The sequence below is a fragment of the Lithobates pipiens genome, unplaced genomic scaffold (genome assembly GCF_037356315.1).
Source record: "Lithobates pipiens isolate NorthernLeopardFrog02 unplaced genomic scaffold, aLitPip1_a1.2 Scaffold_19, whole genome shotgun sequence".
Classification (NCBI taxonomy): Eukaryota; Metazoa; Chordata; class Amphibia; order Anura; family Ranidae; genus Lithobates; species Lithobates pipiens.
In genome coordinates, this window is record NW_027507764.1 from 171268773 (window position 1) to 171286772 (window position 18000).

General features: G+C 43.8%; 1 protein-coding gene across 1 annotated transcript in view; it reads right to left on the bottom strand.

Annotated features, from left to right (window-relative positions):
* TOPAZ1 (testis and ovary specific TOPAZ 1) overlaps window positions 1-18000 on the bottom strand; it is a 594775-nt gene that overhangs the window by 69886 nt on the left and 506889 nt on the right. The window lies entirely within an intron of this gene.

An 18000-nucleotide genomic window follows, 5' to 3' on the forward strand; every position in this document is an offset into this window, starting at 1 on the left:
CGTAACGCTGACCCCACCACCGTAAACATGGACCGGCGACTGCCTTGGCCCTCCTGTCAGCAGGGTCCTTGAAAGAAGGAGTCCCTTCTACCAGAATCATGGTTACTTTATTTAACCTGGATACCGGGGGGGGTCAACGACCGGAGGAGACTGGCATTTTTTACTCCCCCTTGCACCCGCACCTGGCTTTCACCCTGGCAACAAAGGTCTCCAGGACCGCCGACTAAGCGTCCATAGGCACCGCATTTTGGGCAGGGGCATAGCAGGGATGTCTGGGGAAGAAGTGACAGCTTCTAACGCCATGCTGACCCTCACTCGCCTGCCACAACTTAGGGACTTAAGACAAGGTACACAAAATCCCAGGCTCCTAGCTGCTCGCAGACTTAGGGCCCCACCCCCGCAGGACTCACCACCCTGACCGAGTACTGTGCTGCCACCATCCGCTCTGCCCTGTGTCAGTCACAAAGTGCTCAGCGTAAAAACCGCGCTGTTCTGAAGTATACAGACACCAGCACTAGAGATAAACCACGCTGAGACTACAAAAAAATGTGCGCTGGCCATCCTAGCAAAAATATCACCAAGAAAATGGCTGCCGAACCATCTAGAAAATGTCTGACAGCATATACACTGCATAAGGCTACAGGAAAATGGCTGTGGCCCACCCTCATGGCAAACAGCCTGAGTACCTCACTGTGAAGAAAAAGCAGGGAAAGAAAGAGCAGACCCCGACAGCCAGCACAGCCCCCCCCCCCCCCTTCGGCCGGGTACATACACCGCACCTTATGCCCATTCACACAGCGGCCCCAGCAGGGGGAGGGAGGGAATGAGGGATAGGGAGAGAGGAAAGGGAGAGTGAGACACCCTAGTCGATCTCCCAGTGAATGCCCAGCTGCTCCATCCTGCCGAGGCAGGGGTAGCTGTACTTACCCCTCCTGTCGGGATTGCTGGATGCATTCCACCACAGACCCATCACCCGAGCAGTACGGGGTGGCTGTTGGCCATGGCACACTGACGCAGACAGCAGTAGCCCAGTCATATGTGTGCCCCAGAGCATATAGCTCACCGGTCGCCCCTGGCCAGCTAGGGTCTGCTCATGCTCGATGGCCAGGCTGGGGAAACTACAAGGATCTATATTATCCAGCCTGTTACCCAGCCCGGCTGTTGATTGTAGATCACAGGATCAAAATTGCATCAAAAATGAAAAAATTCCCAGGACCAGTGGTCCCCTCAGGGAGCCAGGTCCTTCTCCTAAACTAGGCAGAAAAAAAACTGAGCTGCAGGAAGCAAAGTGAAGGGTTATAGCCAGTGGGACTGCCCCCCGTGCGGTGCTGTACAGTCTTGCTGTTTTTACATGTTCTGCCTAGTCCTCTCCTGAAGGTGGCATGATAACCCTAAGGTCAAGAAGCTGTGTCCATCAATGAACGAAAGAGAAAATTTAATTTAAAACTTATGTAAAAGCATATGCATTAAATGCCATGTGTAGCTTTATCACAAATTCACCCTGACCGACGGGTCAGGCAAACAATCTGTCCCCATCAAGAGCTACAGAAAGCTTGTCTGGTGCTGACATGTCAGCCCCATCGCAGTGGTAGTAGTGGTTCATCCACACAGGTTGAGTCAAAGTTATTAAGGTTATTTAATGATACAAGCCTTCATTAGGAAGCAAGGTGCTGGTTGGTAAGGAGGGAGAGAGGAGGCTTACGTCTCTCTCACAAATCCTCTCTCAGAAATGGATGGCTGAACGCCATGCATTTCATCTTTCCCTGTCTCGCTGGCGTCTGACATCAGCGGGGCGTGGATGTGTAGTGCATGTAAATGCTCGTGCGTGACTCCGGCACAGCAGATGTGATGTCCAACGCTGGTTGTAGCAGGGCACATCACCATTTTGGAAAATCCACTGCCCTTTCTGCGCTTGGGGCACCACACGAAAACTTTCAGAATGCCTCCCAGCGTCACTGGGCTAATGAAGGTGAGTGCAAAAACACGAAGGGCAAATGCACTTTGCTAGCTGCACTGATGACAATACCCCCTTACACAAGCGCCAGGTGACACTATAGGGCTCCAGTTGTGGGATGATTGGCATTCCACAAACAAGTGCCCAGGGCGTCCATGTAGTTTCCGTTGCCCAGGCAACCACACGACCTTGTCCCCGATTGTTTCGGGAGAGGAAATTTCTTTCATCATGGATGTGTGTTTGGGGTCGTGATCATGTTCAAATACTGCCATGCGGCCAAGTCTCCAAATAGAGAGGATCATGCTCTGCTTCAGTGTGTCACAGTATGTTGGCATTCATGGTTTTCTCAATGAACTGTAGCTCCCCAGTGCCAGCAACACTCATGCAGCCCCAGACCATGACACTCACACCAGGCAACACACATTTGTCTTCATAATCCTCACCTGGTTGCCACCACACATGCTTGATGCCATCTGAACCAAATATGTTTATCTTAGTCTCATCAGACCACTGGACATGGTTCAAGTAATCCATGTCCTTAGTCTGCTTGTCTTCAGAAAACTGTTTGTGGGCTTTCTTTTGCATCATCTTTAGAAGAGGCTTCTTTCTGGAACAGCCGCCACGCAGACCAATTTGATGCAGTATGCGGCGTATGGTCTGAGCACTGACAGGCTGACCCCCCATCCCTTCAACCTCTGCAGCAATGCTGGAAACACTCATAGGTCTATTTCCCAAAGACAACCTCTGGATATGACGCTGAGCATGTGAACTCAACTTCTTTGGTTGACCACGACGAGGCCTGTTCTGAGTGGAACCTGTCATTTAATCCGCTGTTTGGTCTTAGCCACCATACTTCAGCTCAGTTTCAGGGTCTTGGCAATATTCTTAAAGCCTAAGCCAGTGATGGCGAACCTTGGTACCCCAGATGTTTTGGAACTACATTTCCCATGATGCTCGTGCACTGTAGTGTAGTTGAGCATCATGGGAAATGTAGTTCCAAAACATCTGGAGTGCCAAGGTTTGCCATCACTGGTCTAAGCCATCTTATGTCATTTATGTAGAGCAATAATTCTTTTTTTCAGATCCTCAGAGAGCTCTTTGCCATGGGGTGCCATGTTGAACTTCCAGTGACCAGTATGAGAGAGAGAGAGCGATAGCACCAAATTTAACAGACCTGCTCCTCATTCACACCTGAGAGGGAGAATGGGGAGTGTGAATAGCAAAGTGTCATTTCTTCAGTGTTGTCACATGAAAAGCTATAATAAAATATTTACAAAAATGTGAGGGGTTTACTAAATTTTGTGGGATACTGTAATGCCCTGTACACATGGTCGGATTTTCCGACAACAAAATCCGTCTGATTTTTTCCGATGTATTGTGGCCCAAACTTGTCTAGCATACACAAGTTGTTGGAAAATCCGATCGTTCAGAATGCGGTGACGTAGAACACATACGACGGGACTATAAAGAGGCCAGTAGCCAATAGCTTTCAGCCTCTAATTTACTCTGAGCATGCGTGGCACTTTGTCAGTCGGAACTGTCTACACACGATCGGAATTTAAAACGATCGGATTTTGTTGTCGTAAAATTTTAGATCCTGCTCTCAAACTTTGCGTGTCGGGAATTCTGATGGAAAAAGTCAGATGGAGCCCACACATGATCGGATTTTCCGACAACACAGTCCGTTCGCACATTTTCCATCAGAAAGTCCCACCGTGTGCATAGGGCATTAGAACAATAAAAAAACATGCAATATGCAAAGATGTGTCAATTTGACCATATGGGGCAGCTGGGCTTATAACAAAGAAAAATTCCTCAGTGATAAACATGACCACATCCATTCAACACTTGGATTATACAGGTCAACATGTTAGGAAAAAAACCCCCCATAAAATGCATGTATATGGTATTATAATTACATAGATATAGTCATAATCAATAACTGGGTACTTAAAGAAGTATGGCCAAAGCTCTTTTGGCTATACTTCCCCTGTTGGTCACAGGAGTGCACTCTGTTCTATATGACCCAGATTCAGCGGCCTTTACAGTGAATACTCTAAATAGCTGGCACATATAGAAACTGGGAGGATTGTGGTGCAATAACAAATAGATGTTTGCATACTGAAGACAGACTTATAGTGATATATGGACATTTATGTTATTTGGGTTTGGAAACTTTGCATTTGTATTATCTTGTATATGTTAACCACTTTCAGACCGGACCATTTTGCTGGTCAATGACCAGAGGTCTTTTTACAAATTGGCACTGCGCTGCTTTAACTGGTAATTGCGCGGTCATGCAATGTTGTACCCAAACAAAATTTGCGTCCTTTTTTCCCCCCAAATAGAGCTTTCTTTTAAAGGTATTTGACTGACTCTGCGATTTTTATTTTTTGCGATATAAACGTAAAAAGACCGCAAATTTTGAAAAAAAATGATATTTTCTACTTTTTGTTGAAAAATCCAATAAACTCAATTTTAGTCATACATTTAGGCCAAAATGTATTCAGCCACATGTCTTTGGTAAAAAAAGTCAATAACTGTATATTTATTGGTTTGCGCAAAAGTTGTCACATCTACAAACTAAGGTATGTTTTCTGGAATTTACGCAGCTTTTAGTTTATGACTGCCTATCTCATTTCTTGAGGTGCTAAAATGGCAGGGCAGTACAAAACCCCCCCAAATGACCCCATTTTGGAAAGTAGACACCCTAAGGAAATTGATAAGAGGCATGTTGAGCCCATTGAATATTTTATTTTTTTGCCTCAAGCGATTGAATAATGACAAAATTTTTTTTTTTTTTACACAAAGTTGTCACTAAATGATATATTGCTCACACATGCCATGGTTATATGTGGAATTGTACCCCAAAATACATTCTGCTGCTTCTCCTGAGTACGGGGATACCACATGTGGTCAACTTTTTGGAAGCCTAGCCGCGTACGGGGCCCCGAAAGCCAAGCACCGCCTTCAGGATTTCTAAGGGCATACATTTGTAATTTCACTCCTCACTACCTATCACAGTTTTGAAGGCCATAAAATGCCAAGATGGCACAAAACCCCCACAAATGACCCAATTTTAGAAAGTAGACACCCCAAGCTATTTGCTGAGAGGCATGTTGAGTCCATGGAATATTTTATATTTTGCCACAAGTTGCGGCAAAATTACAAACTTTTTTTATTTTATTTATTTTTTTCACAAAGTTGTCACTAAATGATATATTGCTCACGCATGCCATGGGCATATGTGAAATGACACCCCAAAATAAATTCTGCTGCTACTCCTGAGTACGGGGATACCACATGTGTGGGATTTTTTTGGGAGCCTAGCCGCGTACGGGGCCCCGAAAGCCAAGAACCGCCTTCAGGCTTTCTAAGGGCGTAAATTTTTGACTTCACTCCTCACTACCTATTACAGTTTTGAAGGCCATAAAATGCCAAGATGGCACAAAACCCCCACAAATGACCCCATTTTAGAAAGTAGACACCCCAAGCTATTTGCTGAGAGGCATGTTGAGTCCATGGAATATTTTATATCTGGCACAAGTTGCGGGAAAATTACAAACTTTTATTTATTTATTTATTTTTTTCACAAAGTTGTCACTAAATGATATATTGCTCACACATGCTATGGGCATATGTGAAATGACACCCCAAAATAAGTTCTGCTGCTTCTCCTGAGTACGGGGATACCACATATGTGGGACTTTTTGGGAGCCTAGCCGCGTACGGGGCCCCGAAAACCAAGCACCGCCTTCAGGCTTTCTAAGGGCGTAAATATTTGACTTCACTCCTCACTACCTATTACAGTTTTGAAGGCCATAAAATGCCAAGATGGCACAAACCCCCCCCCCCAAATGACCCCATTTTGGAAAGTAGACACCCCTAAATTTAGGGGTACACTAGTGAGACTCAAAGGTAAAAAAGCACCTAGGCTGTCAGCGACTGTATCAAAACGCTACAAGAAAAACTGTTAGCGATCGCAGGGATCAGGCCTGACTCTGCAGTTATGTGTGTTGTGTTTTGTAAGTGACAGTGATCGATCGATACTGCACTTGGGTGGGCTGGTCTGGGCTTGGCGGAGGGGCTAAACGCAGGTGCTAGCAGGTATCTGGGCTGATCCCGCTAACAATGCGTTTTGGGAAACCTAAACTGCTGGCGACGCTAATATAGCTCTGATCAGATACTATATTACTAAGGGAGGTGTATGCTGCGTGCGTGGGTGTTAGCGGTACTGGCACTAACCTGACGCTGCCTGGGGCGACGCAGACCTTATCTGACCCTCAAACTTATATCACCCGCCGGGTGATCAGGGGGTTAAACCTTTATTAGGTAATAAATGGCGGGTGCCCTGAAACTATAAAAAAAATAACTAACCAACCAGCGTCACCTGTAACAGTTATATGGTGATCACTGGTGAAAGGGTTAACTAGGGGGCAATCAGAGGGCTTTATGCGGTAGTATATGGGGGTCCCTGGCGCTATAAAAAGCTGCGGCGAACCTAAATACCTACCTGCCTAACTAGCGTCACCTGTGACACTAATACAGCGATCAGAAAAACGATCGCTTATTAGGCTGGGTTCACACTGGAGCGATGTGGGAACGCCACGAATCCGCGGCGGGTTCCCGCATCGCATGCCTCCCGGCGGCAGTTCACACTGTCCTATGCGAACTGCTGGGAGTGTCAGTGAAATGTTAATGACAACCCCAGATCAGTTCGCATATCGCAGTGCGATCTGCAAACTCGGATCGCATGGTGTGAACACCCATGCGATCCGATTCTGCTGCGGACCAAAAAAAGGGTCCCGTGCGAGTTTGCGGCGGGTGCAGCGCGAATTCAGCCATACTATCTGTATGGCTGAACTCGAATCGCACAGAGATCGGATGTGATTTGCACTGCAGTGCGGTGCGAATCACATCCGTTCTCATAAACCGCTGCAATGTGAACCCAGCCTTAGTGACACTGGCGACGGGGGGTGATCACGGGGTTAAACCTTTATTGGAGGGGTTAGGGGGGTACCTTAGAACTAAAGGGGGCTAACCCTAACTGCCCTAACAGTTATTACAGTCACAAATGACACCCGCCGGGTGATCAGGGGGTTAAACCTTTATTAGGTAATAAATGGCGGGTGCCCTGAAACTATAAAAAAATAACTAACCAACCAGCGTCACCTGTAACAGTTATATGGTGATCACTGGTGAAAGGGTTAACTAGGGGGCAATCAGAGGGCTTTATGCGGTAGTATATGGGGGTCCCTGGCGCTATAAAAAGCTGCGGCGAACCTAAATACCTACCTGCCTAACTAGCGTCACCTGTGACACTAATACAGCGATCAGAAAAACGATCGCTTATTAGGCTGGGTTCACACTGGAGCGATGTGGGAACGCCACGAATCCGCGGCGGGGAGTGTCAGTGAAATGTTAATGACACCCCCAGATCAGTTCGCATATCGCAGTGCAATCTGCAAACTCGGATCGCATGGTGTGAACACCCATGCGATCCGATTCTGCTGCGGACCAAAAAAAGGGTCCCGTGCGAGTTTGCGGCGCGAATTCAGCCATACTATCTGTATGGCTGAACTCGAATCGCACAGAGATCGGATGTGATTTGCACTGCAGTGCGGTGCGAATCACATCCGTTCTCATAAACCGCTGCAATGTGAACCCAGCCTTAGTGACACTGGCGACGGGGGGTGATCACGGGGTTAAACCTTTATTGGGGGGGTTAGGGGGGTACCTTAGAACTAAAGGGGGCTAACCCTAATTGCCCTAACAGTTATTACAGTCACAAATGACACCCGCCGGGTGATCAGGGGGTTAAACCTTTATTAGGTAATAAATGGCGGGTGCCCTGAAACTATAAAAAAATAACTAACCAACCAGCGTCACCTGTAACAGTTATATGGTGATCACTGGTGAAAGGGTTAACTAGGGGGCAATCAGGGGGCTTTATGCGGTAGTATATGGGGGTCCCTGGCGCTATAAAAAGCTGCGGCGAACCTAAATACCTACCTGCCTAACTAGCGTCACCTGTGACACTAATACAGCGATCAGAAAAACAATCGCTTATTAGGCTGGGTTCACACTGGAGCGATGCGGGAACGCCACGAATCCGCGGCGGGTTCCCGCATCGCATGCCTCCCGGCAGCAGTTCACACTGCCCTATGCGAACTGCTGGGAGTGTCAGTGAAATGTTAATGACACCCCCAGATCAGTTTGCATATCGCAGTGCGATCTGCAAACTCGGATCGCATGGTGTGAACACTCATGCGATCCGATTCTGCTGCGGACCAAAAAAAGGGTCCCGTGCGAATTTGCGGCGCGAATTCAGCCATACTATCTGTATGGCTGAACTCGAATCGCACAGAGATCGGATGTGATTTGCACTGCAGTGCGGTGCGAATCACATCCGTTCTCATAAACCGCTGCAATGTGAACCCAGCCTTAGTGACACTGGCGACGGGGGGTGATCACGGGGTTAAACCTTTATTGGGGGGGTTAGGGGGGTACCTTAGAACTAAAGGGGGCTAACCCTAACTGCCCTAACAGTTATTACAGTCACAAATGACACCAATGCAACAAAAAAAAAAATGCAATTGGTGTCACTGTGACTGGGGGGGGCAGGGGTGATTGGGGGGGTGATCGGGGGTGAGAGTGTGCCTGACATGTTCTACTGTGTAGTGTCGTGTTGGTGCAACTCACCGATCCTCTCTCCTCGGTGCCGGAACGAAAAATACCGACACGGAGGAGAGATTACATCACTTCCTCTGCCTGTGTTTACATTACAGGAGAGGAAGTGATGTCACGCTTCACTTCCATTCGTCAGGAGCGATCGCGAGGGGGTGGCCATGAATGAATGGCCGCCCCCTCATCCCGGATCGCTCCTGAACGGATACCGACTGCCGCTGGCACCGGGCCCCCCACCCGCGGGAAGGCAGGGACGTACAGGTATGCCCATATGCCTGCCCATGCCATTCTGTCGACGTATATCGTCGTGCGGCGGTCGGCAAGTGGTTAATGTGTATGTGATGATACTTTAAGATATTTTAAGATGAGAACAATGTAAAGGCATCCTTGGAGTATAATGGCAATACATTCAAAATGTTATTCCAATTCTATCCCCAGGGTAACTGTCTCTTGAGGCAACAAAAACTCCAACAGTGAGGCTGAATAGAAGCCAGGTGAGATGTGGTTATGGTAATGGGGGCATGGGGACAGACTGTAGTGAACCAGGAAAGTGCACGTCAAATGTCACTTGACTTGAGTTCCCTTTACGCATATACAGAAAGGGGCCATTGATGAAAACCATATGTATATAATCCAAATAAAGATGCCTTTACATTGTTTTGCATCTGAAGTGCCCAATTACTGATTCTGTGATTATGACTATATTTATGTCATTTTGTTACTCTATGGATGCATTTAAGGCGTTTGCTTACTGCGCTGACATTTATAATCTAAGCATTAAGTGGATGTGGTTACAATCATCGTGGAATATTTCTTTAAGCCCAGCTACCTCATGTGGTCGAATTAACACATATAATATACGTTCTATTAACCACTTAAGCCACAGAAGGCTTTACCCTCTCCATGACCAGAGCACTTTAACTGGTAATTGCGCAGTCATGCACCGTTGTACACAAACGAAGTTTGCATCCCCCTTTCCCACAAATAGAACTTACTTTTGGTGGTATTTGATCACCTCTAGGATTCTTATTTTTTGCGATATAAATGAAAAAAGACCAAAAATTTGGAAAAAAATCCAATATACTCAATTTTAGTTATACATTTAGGCCAAAATGTATTCAGCCACATGTCCTGGGTAAAAAAAAAAAAATTCAATAAGCGTATATTTATTAGTTTTCGCAAAAGTCATAGCATCTACAAACTATGGTGCATTTTCTGGAATTTAGGCAGCTTTTAGTTTATGATTGCCTATTTCTTGAGGGTGCTAGGTGCTTTTTTTCGGGGGGTGGGGGTAGTTATTGTTTTATGTTGTAATGTGTTTTTTTTTGTATATGAGAAAAAAAATCAATAAAAATTGTGCGATTCAAAAAACATATATAAGCATATATTTATTAGTCTGAGAGGCATGCAGAGTCCATGGAATATTTTATTTTGCCACAAGTGACAGGAAAAAAAAATATATATAAAAAAAAAAAATATATATATATATATATATATATATATAAAAAAAAAATGTATATATATATATATTTTATAAAAAGTTCTCACTTAAATGATTTATTGCTCAAACATGCCCTGGGTATGTGTGAAATTACACCCCAAAATACATTCTGCTGCTACTCCTGAGTAAGGGGATACCACATGTGAGATTTTTTGGCAGTTTAGCCGCATCCAGGAACCCCGAAAACCAATCACCGCCTTCAGGCTTTCAAAAGGCGTGAATTGTTGATTTCACACCTCGCTACCCATCACAGTATCAAAGGCCATGAAATGCCAAGATAGAACAACCCCCCCAAATGGCCCCTTTTCAGAAAGTAGACACCCTAACCGATTTGCTGAGAGGCATATTGAGTATTTTGCAGATCTTTCTTTTTGTCACAAAGTTTTGAAATTAAAAAAATAAAATAAAATACATTTTCCCTTTCTTTCTTCATTTTCCAAAACAAATGCTGCAAAATACTCACTATGCCTCTTAGCAAATAGCCTGGGGCGTCCGTTTTCCAAAATGGGGTCATGTGTGGGGGGAGGTGGGAATTTGTGCTATCTTGCAATTTCATGGCCCCTGAAACTGTGATAGGTAGTGAGGATTGAAATCATCAATTTACGCCCTTAGAAAGCCTAAAGGCGGTGATTGGTTTTGGGGTGCTGTATGCGGCTAAACTGCCTAAAAATCTCACACATATGGCATCACCGTACTCAGGAGAAGCAGCAGAATGTATTTTGGGGTTTCATTTCACATATATCCATGGCGCGTTTGAGCAATATATCATTTAAGTCACAATTTTTTTTTGTGTACAAATAAATAAATAAAAAGTTTGTAATTTTCAAAAAACTTGTGGCAAAATATAAACTATTCAATGGGCTTAACAGGCCTCTCAGCAAATAGCTTGGGATGTCTACTTTCCAAAATAGGGTCATTTGGACACCCCAAGCCAGTGATGGCGAACCTTGGCACCCCAGATGTTTTAGAACTACATTTCCCATGATGCTAAAACTGAGTGCCAGAGCATCATGGGAAATGTAGTTCCAAAACATCTGGGGTGCCAAGGTTCGCCATCACGGCCCTAAGCTATTTGCTGAGAGGCATATTGAGTATTTTGCAGATCTTTCTTTTTGTCACAAAGTTTTGAAATTTAAAAAAATAATAATAAAATTTCCCTTTCTTGCTTCATTTTCCAAAACAAATGAGAGCTGCAAAATACTCACTATGCCTTTTAGCAAATATCTTGGGGCATCTATTTTCCAAAATGGGGTCATGTGGGGTGGGGGGAATTTGTGCTATCTTGACATTTCAGGGCCTCCAAAACTGTGGGTAGTGAGGAGTGAAATCAAAAATGTACGCAATAGTTTTCAAAATGGGGTCATTTGAGGGGGGGTTTTGAACTGTCCAGGCATTTTATGCGCAACATTAGAAGCTTATGCCACACATCACCCACTCTTCTAACTACCTGAACCACCAAGTCCTTTTTGACACTTTATTTACGTGAATTGTATTTTTTATTTGTGTTAGAAAATTACTTTGAACCCCCAAACATTATATATTTTTTAAAGCAGAGGCCCTACAGATTAAAATGGTGAGTGTTTTATTTTTTCAAAATGCATTTTTTTGAAAAAATAAAATAAAAAAAGAAGCTTTTTTTGAATTTTAATGAACAGAATAAAAAAACGATTTTACCCAAATGTTGGTTTCAAAAAAATGCTTTAAAATCACGCACACCCATGCAGCGGTGACAAACTACACATAGACTTTGCAAGGTTACCACTTTAGATGTACAGGGGAGCTCTACTGCTAGAATTATTGCCCTTGATCTGACGTTCACAGCGATACCTCACATGCATGTTGCAATTGCTGTTTACATACGACACAAGATCGATGCTTGCGGTTGAATTTGCGCAAAGGGTGGGGGAGTTCAGGGGTGCTTTAAGTTTTTTTTTTTGCTTTTTTATTTTATTTATACACCGTTCCTTTTTTAAAATATTTTTTATATTTATGATAGCAATAGGTAGTGACAGGTACTCTTTTTGAAAAATGTGGGGTCTATTAGACTCTAGATCTATCCTCTTCCCTTAAAGCATCCGACCACACCAAGATCGATGTGATAAGATGCTAAACAGAGCCCAAAGGCGCTGTTTATATCCGGTGAAACCGAAGTCATGAAATGCTCGTAGCTTCTGGTTTCTTAGGCCATAGAGATGATTGGAGCTGTTCTGGTCTCCAATCAACTCTATGGTCAGCTGGCGGAACCACTGGCTGCATTCTTGGGTTCCCCAGTGGGACAGAAGATCCAGAGAAAACCATGAAATATGGCGTGAGGGGGACAGTCCCTCCCACTGCTTGTAAAATCAGTCTAGTGGCTAATTGGCCACTAGGATTGCTTTTACTTGAAAGCCGACTGCCGGCTGAAAAAACAATACCAAGATGAAGCCTAAACCTGCAGGCATCATTGGTATAACCACTAAAAGTCCAGCAACATACCAGTATGTTGCTGGTCCTTGTTGGACATATATTTCAATATTCTTTTTTTTTTAATGCAGCCTGTGGGCTGAACAAAAAAAGAGATCCTAACAGATTTCTCCATTTCACATCGATTGGTGGTATGCCCACCATTAGAATACCGCCCTGCATCCACCCACTTATAATTATGAGCATACATGCACCGTTCTTTTTTTTTCGTTCAGCTTAACAACAAAAAAAAGGACCTAACAGATTCCTCCATTCACATCGATCGATGTGGATGAAGAAATCTCTGCCAAGAAAAGTGAATAAAAATATATGCCGAAACATAAGGGCGATCCACCCCTATATGTCCACCCCTGCACCCCAATGCTTTAGCATATATGCCCTTTTTTTTTTTTTTTTTAACTGTGATGGTGAAATCACCTCCTACAGCACATGAGTAACGGATTTAGGTATTGAGAGAGCAAACCCTGTTGCTGTCAAAATAAATAAATCAGTGCTGCAGCTGAATAGCGTATCTGAAAAGAAAACAATGGTAACTCAATAAAACAACTTTTTTTTAATTGCAATTTGTGGCAAAAAAATTATAATATATATGCAGAAGTATGGGGCAATCTGCCCCTAAGCTTCGGCATATTAATATATATATATATATATATATTAAACTGTGGTGGTGAAATCACCTCCTACAGCACTGGATTTACGTATTGTGAGAGCAAACCCTGTTGCTGTCAAAATAAATAAATCCCTGCAGCAGCTGAATGGCATACCTGCAAAGTAAACAATGGTTAACAATAAAATGCAGTAACAGTATAGTATAAGGCTGCATTCACACCTCAGTGTTTTGTAATTTGAAGCTTCAAAACGCATAGAGGTGAAAAAAAAAATCAATTATTCTCTATGAAGATGGGTCACATCAATCCATGTCGTCTGAAGCTCAAAAAAGGTTCTGGAGCTTTTTTTTTTTTTTTTTTTTTGTAGATCGAATAGGGCAGATTTGAGTGTTTTTCTGCTCAAATGAAAAAAAGTAAAAAACAAAAAAAATAGTAATATACGAATAATTGTAAAATACATAAATAACTAAACATCATCATAAATAAGTAAAATAAATTAATAATATACTAATAATAAAACAATAAACACCCAAACTCAAAAAAACTACTTATTTTGTTTTGGGGTGTTTAGTTATTTATTATTACTTTAAATTTTTTTTAAAAGGGAAGGATTAAATTTAACTGCTCATGCACACGGACGTTTTAAAAAACTGGCTGCAAAGCTAGCTCCGATGCCTGGAAAAATTGTTGTTAAAAACGTGATTTTTAGCGCGTTTTGCATTGGCGTTTTTGCGCGTTTTTTAGCGTTAGCGTTAAGTAGCGTTTTTTTAAGAAACACATCTCTTGGCTATAGCACTCAGAAAACAAAGAAAATATGTTGCGCGTTTATGCGCGTTTTCCCGCGATTCGCGTTTTTACAGCTCTAGCTCCACGCCACGGAACGCACTGGTCCTGGGTTTTTTTTACAGCTTAAAAACGCCTATGCCATTTGCAGCTCAAAAACGCCTAGGTGGGCATGAAGCCATAGACTAACATGGACAGCCGTTTTTAAGCTGCAAAAAAAGCTCAAAAAAGTGGCTGTAAAAACGTCCGTGTGCATGAGGCCTAAGGGCTATTTATTTTTACTTAGTATAAATTTATTGAATACATTTTTTTTTAATTTATGATTTTTATTTACTTGTGTATTTATTTTACATTTATTAATTTGTTATTATTCATATAATAATAAATACTATAAAATAATAAATAACACTAACCCCAAGTCCTAATCTTAACCTAACCTGAACTCCTTACCAGAACGAAAAAACGTAATAAGTGAATAATAATAAAAAAGAAGAAATAAAAGCTATTGGAAAAGCTAAAAAATCTGAAATACCTAACAAATGATGCAACAGACAATAGTTTCCTCAATTGGCTAATAACAAAATGCATAAAAATGCTCCAAAATTGGGCATAAAACCGCAAAAACGCTTAAAGATGCTACGCTCAGATGTGAATGCAGCCTAACAATAGAATGACATACCTGCAAAGCAAACACGATAAAAGACAACAATAAAACATTACAGTATAGCATAAAATACAGTAAAACAGAGCAGAACAATAGAGAGAGAATAATAAAATTACTATTTTTGACTTATTTTTATTTAAATTTTTTTTTTTTATACTTTTATTATAACTTTGAACGTTCCAGCCTAGGGTCCTTTAAAATACGATGGCCATCTCATCTTTCGAGACCCTGTGTGATAGTGTGCCCTAGGACTGTGCTGTACCCTATGCTAATACTCCACTAATGCGTGGTAGTGAAGGAAACAGTCCCTGATGCAGAAACCAGGTTGCTCAGGACAATAATAGTGGGTGCCATACCTATGTCTGTGTTTTCTACAGACAGAGCATATTCTTTGGGGTGCTCTCTGGGAAGGCTCACTGCATTTGGATTGGGAATTTGGGCCTAAGGACATTATCGAAACAGAAGAACTGTGACAATCTCTTCCTGGCATTTTAGGAAGGATCCAGTTTGAACAGATGCTTGATATAGTACATAAGCATGGAACAGAGCCGATTGAAAGTATACAGACACTTTTTTGGACCAGCGCCTGGCCTTACAGGCAACCAACTACAGCGCCATCATCTGGTCACTGAAGTCTACCCCTCCCATTTTAAGGTTGTATCCGTGGACACAGAGGGGCTTCTTAACAACACCAGTCGCAGTTGTAATTTGGACTGTTGTCCTATCTCACTGCAAGCAATTCAGTGGACCACAAGCAGGCTCCCTTCCCCAGTCTAAGTTGGGTATCTACATGCCGTTGTAGGAAGCTCCGGCGATTAGATCGCACTGTGGCACATGCGCCAATTTGTAAGTGAAAGAGGTGTCTAAAAAGTGGCATGCTTGTATAAAGGTTGTCGACGTAAAAATGTCACCCCTTTCTGAACAAGTGTGGCCCCAAGTCCCAAACAGTCTTGCCGCTGCTCTCTATGTAACCTTGGCAGTTAGGGGGGCTTCATGCTTCTATCTTTTCCCTTGCAAACCAGGAAACTATATGTATAGACTGTCGTCCTGTCGCAGAGCTTATACATCTTGACCCCATATCTGGCAGGCTTGCTGGGGAGAAACAGTTTGAACACAAGGCGGCCAGAAAACGTAACCAGGGACTGGTCAATGCAGACATCTTGATCGGGAATAAACCAGGCTGAAAATTGTTGGTTGAAGTGGTTTACGAGGAGCTGAATTTTGTGGAGCCGATCATATTCAGGGACACCCGGAGGACGAGTTCATTGTTGTTAAAGTGCATGAACCGCAAGATTTTTTCTCATCAATTCCTGACCATGGCAGCAGAGAACACAGGTATATGGTGAATTGGGTTAGTGGACCAATATGACCGCAACTCGCCCTTTTTAGTAATGCCCATGAGGAGGGATAGGCCCAGAAAGGTCTTAAATTTGGGAACCGTTCTAGGCTTCTAGCCAAATTCTCTGGCAAGGGTTAAATTTGGACTTGTGTCGATAAATTGACCAGCATATAAATTTCTTTGGTCCACAATAGATCTGTACAGATCTTCCATGAAAAACAGCCCATAAAAGTCAAGGGAAGTAAAAGCCACTGTTTCCACATGAATTCCGGGTTGGCCAGTGAGTGAATGGGGGAAGGATGGGCGCTGCAGAAGTGGTGGGCTGCCAATCAGGATTTGCAAGCGCATCAGGAAGGGAGTAAAGAATGCTCCTTACACTGGTCCCTTTCACAAGGGCTGTCCAATCAGGTCCACCTGTCAGTTTTTCAGGCGATCCCCCACTGAGCAAGTGGAATCTGCTGCACAGAGGCGCTCATGTGAAAGAGGCCTTAAAAGATAACTAAAAAGATCAGAGGTGGTAGTAGCAACTGAGGGGCAGAAATTGCTCAGAATCGCTGGGGAACTCTGGGGTTCCACGACATTGGTTGAGAAAGGCTGCTCACTTTTATGACAGCATTCTAGAGTCATGTTAACACTGTTACTGAGGACACTAATATTCGTACTAATAGTGCACCCAAAGCCACCCCCAGTCGGTTGGGTCAACCACACCCCCCGGGCAGTCGGTTACGAGCCTGGCACTTAACCCATCTATGGTGCTGGCAGCGCTTTCCTCCAGGCAACGGCTTCCACCGTGCGTCTCCTCCCTCCTCCAGGCAAATTGGAACGCTTCTCCTTTCGGTCACTCGGGTATCAGGTCTCAGACCCAATTCCTGATTGACCGGGAGAAGAATCAGTACGACAATAGCGAATATTCATTAGCTATTGTCACACAACTGGGTGGGCTCAGAGAACAGTGTTCTGCTCCCCGAGCCCACCCTTTTCTGAAGCCTATTAGATCCTCTGGCTCTAATCGCATGCTTCAAAAAAAAAAAAAAACCATATTGGAATCCATGTGTCTGGCACCCTCCATGTAGATAAAGTGGTCAGATGTATGGATGGGGGGGGCGGCCCCCCTGCATTATGGGCCGCCACTGTTCAGGCATACGATTTACATGCAGAAGCAGCTGCACAAATGCCTTCTGACTGAAGTGTTCAAACTCAAGACAGGAGAACCTGAAATGTATCATGTGAAGGGGAAACTCAGGCCTGAAACATGTCTAGGACCATACCCAGATACAAAATATAATTTTCTGAAATCAGGCATCCTAGAGAATAAAACAGTGGTAGTTCATCTTACACAATATTAGCGCAAAGGTAAAAAATAAACTAAAGTTGATTTTAAGGCACACAAAGGCAATACCCAATTTTTTTGTAAAATACAAACGATTAGGTTGTGCCGAGTTAATTAATACCCAAAATGTAAAATCTAAAACTTGTGTGCATAATGAAATGGTGACAAATTTCAGTATCCTATTTTTTCCACAGGTGACACTTTAAAGGCCTCTACAAGTAATCAGTTTATAGCTATGCAGGAGCTAAAATTATTGCTCTCATTCTGGTGTACACGTGTTACATTTGTACATGTGTTTATGTAGGGGGCCTCAAAAATGTTATGTGCTTGGGTGTAACGTAAAAAGCATGAGGCACACTGGTAGCTGGAGGGGTTATTCTGAGCTGGTCTACATTTTACCCCATACCCATTCACATAGGGTGGGGGGCTGCTATCCGCGGGCCCCCTTATTAAAGGGGGGTCCCGGATTCTGATAAGCCCCCTGCCCGCAGACCCCGACAAGCAACGGCCAGGGTTGTCGGGAAGAGGCCCTTGTCCTCATCAACATGGGGACAAGGTGCTTTGGGGTGGGGGGCCGCGCGGCCCCCCCTTTCCCAAGGCACCCCCCATGTTGAGGGCACGCGGCCTGGTACGGCTCAGGAGGGGGGCTCGCTCGTCCCCACCCCCTTTCC